We start from the raw sequence: 6000 nt of genomic DNA on the forward strand, positions 1-6000 counted from the left end.
AACTCTACCTCAGGCGAGCAATAGCTCGAGACTTCCTTAGATATCATGTACCAGATGTTGTTTACAAAAATACATAGTCCGCCACCCCTTGTCTTACCAGACGACGGTGTTCTATCCTGCCAGTGCAGCGTATAACCAGCCAGCTGTATGTTGATATTTGTTAGTAGAATGGAGGGAAATGGGGGTTTATTCGATCACCTACAAATTCTCAGAAGACCTTTGGTCCCTCTTTCTCCGCCTCCTATTCACGCAGATCACAGGGATCGGGGCTTGTTCCCGAGGAAGCAGTATATCCTTCTCGTCGGGCTCGTCAGAGTCATGAAAGGAAAAAAATAATTCTGCTAATCCGTGGTGAGTAATCGTAGTCCTGATGTCTAGAAGTTATTTTCTGTCATAAGAGATGGTAGCGGCACATTATGTACAAAATAAGTTTAAAAACAAGTTACAAACAATGAAAATAAACAAACAAAAAACTAAATCGGCTGGGCCGCGTAAAATGTCTGCCTTCTCCGGCGCCATCTTACTTTATATCCTTTTACCAGTTCTGGCATAGCAAATATTACAATTTATGCTTCCATTGGCCAGGATAGTCTGATTGGTACCTTAACCTCAGATTGGTATGTAAAACAGCCAGACTCTCTGAGAAAAACATGAAAATGTGGAATCTAATTCCCCTATGATTCTGTGTAATGATGGCTGCAATTGTGCCAGTATGGATGTATGAGGGAAATATTATGGTGTGTGTGTTCATTTTGCTGAGGACAATAAGACCAAAGCTCAATAATCTTCCATAATCACAGGGAGCTTCAATATCCAAAGTTTTAATCTGTGTGAGAGAAACCTCAGGCTGGTGAACGCAAGTCTTTAATAACCCCAGAGGGAGTTGCAGTATTACACATCTGTTCTTCCCACACAGACCTGGCCACAGCTCTAGTTGAGCTACCACAAATACCCCATTACTGAACTTCAGTATGCATTAGGTATGGTATCTATGTTAAGACAGTCTCAGTCAGCCTCAGTGTGAACGGTGTCCATATTAGGACAGTCCAATCTCAACACCGTAATTATGTATAACTTATGAATGTCTTGTTAGGAAGTCCTTATGTCACAGGTGCGGCTGCCCACAGGAGGGAACACAGACCAGAGGTAAGGTGGTTTTCCAGAGAATGGGGTGAAATGTGCATGTTTGTTTCTTTGATTGTTTGTTAGTGTCATTTTACATTGCATGGTTTGTATATGTTCTTGGGCCAGTGGGATAGGCCCCCACTGAAAAGGTCAACTTTCCCTGTTATGTATTAAATGGTGGAACAAATCATTTGTGTTTTGTCACTACTTCACTCTGCCAGCACAACACAGACTCTAAGAACCTGTCACTTTCCACCACCTGACACTCATGTACTGGTTGGTACAAAGACTTACCAAACTGTTCTCTATCCCAACAAGCTTGATGGGCTCAGAACAAGAACAGTTCAGGTTAGGTATCACTATGTCACAGGAACAAATGGAGAACCACTTGTCACTGGAGCTGAGACCGGAGAGAAGAGAGAAGAGAGAGAGAAAGAGAGAAAAGAAAGAGAGAAAGAGAGAAATAGAGAGAGAGAGAAAGAGAGAGACAGAGAAAGAGAGAGAGAGAGGAAGAGAGAGAGAGAGAGAGAGAGAGAGAGGGAGAGAGAGAGAGAGGGAGAGGATGGGAGAGGGAGCGAGAGAGAGAATGGGAGAGGGAGTGGGGAAAAGAGAGAAAGAGAAGAAGAAATGGAGAGATGAGTTAGGGAGAGGGAATGAGAGGAAAGGAGAGGGTTAATGAGGGGAGAGGGGAGAGGGAGAGGTGATAGAGGAGAGAGAGGGAGAAGTCAGGAGAGGAAAAGAGTGAGAGGAGATGGACCATGAAACTACAGTGTGTAACATTGACACCCATCCAGGCTCAGTAAAATATGCCTATTCACTCTCAGCCAGGGCTTACATGCATGGGTTTTAAATGCACTAAGTCCCATGATGGTAGTAGTGACTGCCCATTACTGCTTATCACTTATTAACCATTATTTATTCATATTACTTTACTTTAATAAAATATTTCAGATGTTGTGTATATTACATCTTGTTTTATTTGATGACTTTATTATTTCATTCCATGTCATCATCTCATCTCTATAGAGCTGTTGCCTATGCTCTCTGACAAAATCCCTATTTTCGTAGTTCTTCAAAGTAAATAATGCAAATTTTATGACTGCTGGATACCAACTATCAATCACTTAGATGATGTGTTTTCAGGTAGAGTCATAAAGCAACTGCTTTCTATCCCTGTCGTATGTTCTCTTAATTACCACATTGTATGAGTTAAAGTCTGTAGAATAGTGGACTGTTGAAGACTACAACTCCCAACTACATCGCACAGGTCAGACTTCATCTGATTTATCTCTACAGAAACTGAGCATCAAGCTCACAGAAAAAAAATGAAATGAAATGGAATTCAAATAATTTAATCTATGAAACATGTTGGTTAATCGCTGGGCATTATTACCAGATAAAGGGGGCTATGCAATGAGCAGTGGAATGAGGCGCAATCGCCTCTCATCACCTGACTTTAATGTAATTTTGTGTGTACACACACACACACACACACAGACACACACACACCATCAGGTAAAGGTCTCCCATTGGTGATCTGTGAGTGGCCTCAGTTCAAACAGATCAATATGACACTGGCATGTCCCTCCCCCCGCCAACCAGGAGAAAACAATTAGAAGCCATTGATCCTGTGCCAGTCCCCTCCATAAATATGCATGTGTCCTTGACCTTCCCTTGGAGAGAAAATATAGGCAGAGAGAGAGAGACCAGAGAAAGAAAGAAAGAAAGAAAGAAAGAAAGAAAGAGAGAGAGAGAGACCCTTTGAGACCAGAAACAGGCCAGAGAAAGAAAGACCAGAGAGACCAGAGAGTGACTAGAGAGAGAGAAAGATCAGAGAGAGAGAGACCAGAGATAGACCAGAAAAACTAGAACGAGAGAGACCAAACAGAGACAAGGGACACCAAAGCGAGAGAAAAAGAGACCAGAGAGACTAGAGAGAGACCAGAGAGAGACCAGAAAGAGACAAGAGAGACCAAATAGAGAGAAAATGAGACCAGAGAGAGACAAGAGAGAGAGCGACTAGAGAGAGAGACCAGAGAGAGAACCCTCCCCCCCCACACACACACAGAAGGACATACCCACAGAAAAACACACCGAAACACACGCACAGCCCATCCCAGACACTACATCCATCCTGCGGCCCAAGCCGAAGGGCGTAATAGAACAACCTTGTGTCTCGTCACCACGTCACATAGTATTAGTACGCCCAGGAGACAGCTAATTCAGATGACAGCTGTCAACAGCCTGGCTTAAATAGCCACTCCATAAAATACATAGCTGGAATTGTATCAAAGCCACTATGGCGATGGATATGTTTACAGTTTACGTGTTTGGGTTTGTTAAAAGAAAATCTGTCCAAGTAAACAATTGAGGAAATGTGTTGTAAGTGGAGGTGTGTGTGGTGGTAGGTGTGTTTAGTGGTAGGTGTGTGTGGTGGAAGGTGTGTGTTGTGGTAGGTGTGTGTCGTGGTAGGTGTGTGTGGAGGAAGGTGTGTGTGGTGGTAGGTGTGTTTGGTGGTAGGTGTGTGTGGTGTGTGTGGTGGTAGGTGTGTTTGGTGGTAGGTGTGTGTGGTGTGTGTGGTGGTAGGTGTGTGTGGTGGTAGGTGTGTGAGGTGGTAGGTGTGTGTGGTGGTAGGTTTGTGGGGTGGTAGGTGTGTGTGGTGGAAGGTGTGTGTGGTGGAAGGTATGTGTGGTGGAAGGTGTATGTCAGGTCAGTGCCAACCAGCCATCTCTGCTCTTGCTGCTGCTCAGAGTAAACATCCCTGAGTTGACACCAGCCACAAAGCTGTCCTCATCCCACAGATTGTACCGTGGAAAGCTGGGGCTGGACAGGCTGGACTAGCTGGACGGGCTGGAACGTCACTAACCGGGTAACAAAGCATTTACCTTGCTGACAGCATTCCAATTAGTCCAGGGAATGTTGTCACATTTACCTTGTTGACAGCATTCCAATTAGTCCAGGGAATGTTGTCACATTTACCTTGTTGACAGTATTCCAATTAGTCCAGGGAATGTTGTCACATTTACCTTGTTGACAGCATTCAAATTAGTCCAGGGAATGTTTTCACATTTACCTTGTTGACAGCATTCCAATTAGTCCAGGGAATGTTGTCACATTTACCTTGTTGACAGCATTCCAATTAGTCCAGGGAATGTTGTCACATTTACCTTGTTGACAGCATTCCAATTAGTCCAGGGAATGTTGTCACATTTACCTTGTTGACAGCATTCCAATTAGTCCAGGGAATGTTGTCACATTTACCTTGTTGACAGCATTCCAATTAGTCCAGGGAATGTTGTCACATTTACCTTGTTGACAGCATTCCAATTAGTCCAGGGAATGTTGTCACATTTACCTTGTTGACAGTATTCCAATTAGTCCAGGGAATGTTGTCACATTTACCTTGTTGACAGCATTCCAATTAGTCCAGGGAATGTTGTCACATTTACCTTGTTGACAGCATTCCAATTAGTCCAGGGAATGTTGTCACATTTACCTTGTTGACAGTATTCCAATTAGTCCAGGGAATGTTGTCACATTTACCTTGTTGACAGTATTCCAATTAGTCCAGGGAATGTTGTCACATTTACCTTGTTGACAGCATTCCAATTAGTCCAGGGAATGTTTGCACATTTACCTTGTTGACAGTATTCCAATTAGTCCAGGGAATGTTGTCACATTTACCTTGTTGACAGCATTCCAATTAGTCCAGGGAATGTTGTCACATTTACCTTGTTGACAGCATTCCAATTAGTCCAGGGAATGTTGTCACATTTACCTTGTTGACAGCATTCCAATTAGTCCAGGGAATGTTGTCACATTTACCTTGTTGACAGCATTCCAATTAGTCCAGGGAATGTTGTCACATTTACCTTGTTGACAGCATTCCAATTAGTCCAGGGAATGTTGTCACATTTACCTTGTTGACAGCATTCCAATTAGTCCAGGGAATGTTGTCACATTTACCTTGTTGACAGCATTCCAATTAGTCCAGGGAATGTTGTAATTATAGTGAATATAACACATAACACATTTCTGTGGTTTTCATCCATAGTATCTCCATCAACAGTCCTGTGCTGCTCAGCGCTACGCTGTCGGTAGTTCATCCGTGTCACTTACCTAGTTCTGAAGTGAACTCTCCTATCCTTTATTAAACAATGCCATAATACAGAACACACCCAACTCATTCTCACACACTATTTGTTGTATTGAGAGAGTGTATGTCTCCTGGTACTGATGAGGCAGTCATTGTCTGTAGCCAAAATGACACCATATACCCTATATAGTGCACAACTTTTGACCAGAGCCCCAGGAGGGTCAGTAGTGCCCTATATAGGGAAAATGGTGCTGTTTGGGACACAGCCATAGGGTTCCTCTCTTATCCCCTGTGGGTGGTAGCCCACCTGTGACAGATACTCAGTTCCAAACCAAAAAGAATAGAAGATTGGCCCTGAATTGAGATAAGTAGTGAATGAACAGTAGACTGGCTCTGTGGTGGGGTCGGTGGCGGTGCTGGGGCCTGCTTATCCCTTCTGGCTGAGGCTGTTACAGGAGACACCAGAGTGGCACAACGACAACATCAACAACCTCTGGGCAACAGCCAGATGTTCCACTGTTGCACTATTGATATGAAACTCCAACGGTTTGATACTCAGTGATTCCCACTGTAGCACAGGGCTACCGTGTCCATATTAGGACATCCTCAGTCTCAGCCGGAGTTCAATATCTGAGGTGTTTCAGAGCTTGGCTAAACAAAAGCCTAGACATTATGTGTCTCTAAGGGACTGCAGTTGGCCAAATGTGCATCAAGGTGGTTGTAGACCAGGGTGGTGGTAGACCAGGGTGGTTGTAGACCAGGGTGGTGGTAGACCAGGG

This window comes from Oncorhynchus tshawytscha, linkage group LG06 (genome assembly GCF_018296145.1).
Source record: "Oncorhynchus tshawytscha isolate Ot180627B linkage group LG06, Otsh_v2.0, whole genome shotgun sequence".
Taxonomy (NCBI): Eukaryota; Metazoa; Chordata; class Actinopteri; order Salmoniformes; family Salmonidae; genus Oncorhynchus; species Oncorhynchus tshawytscha.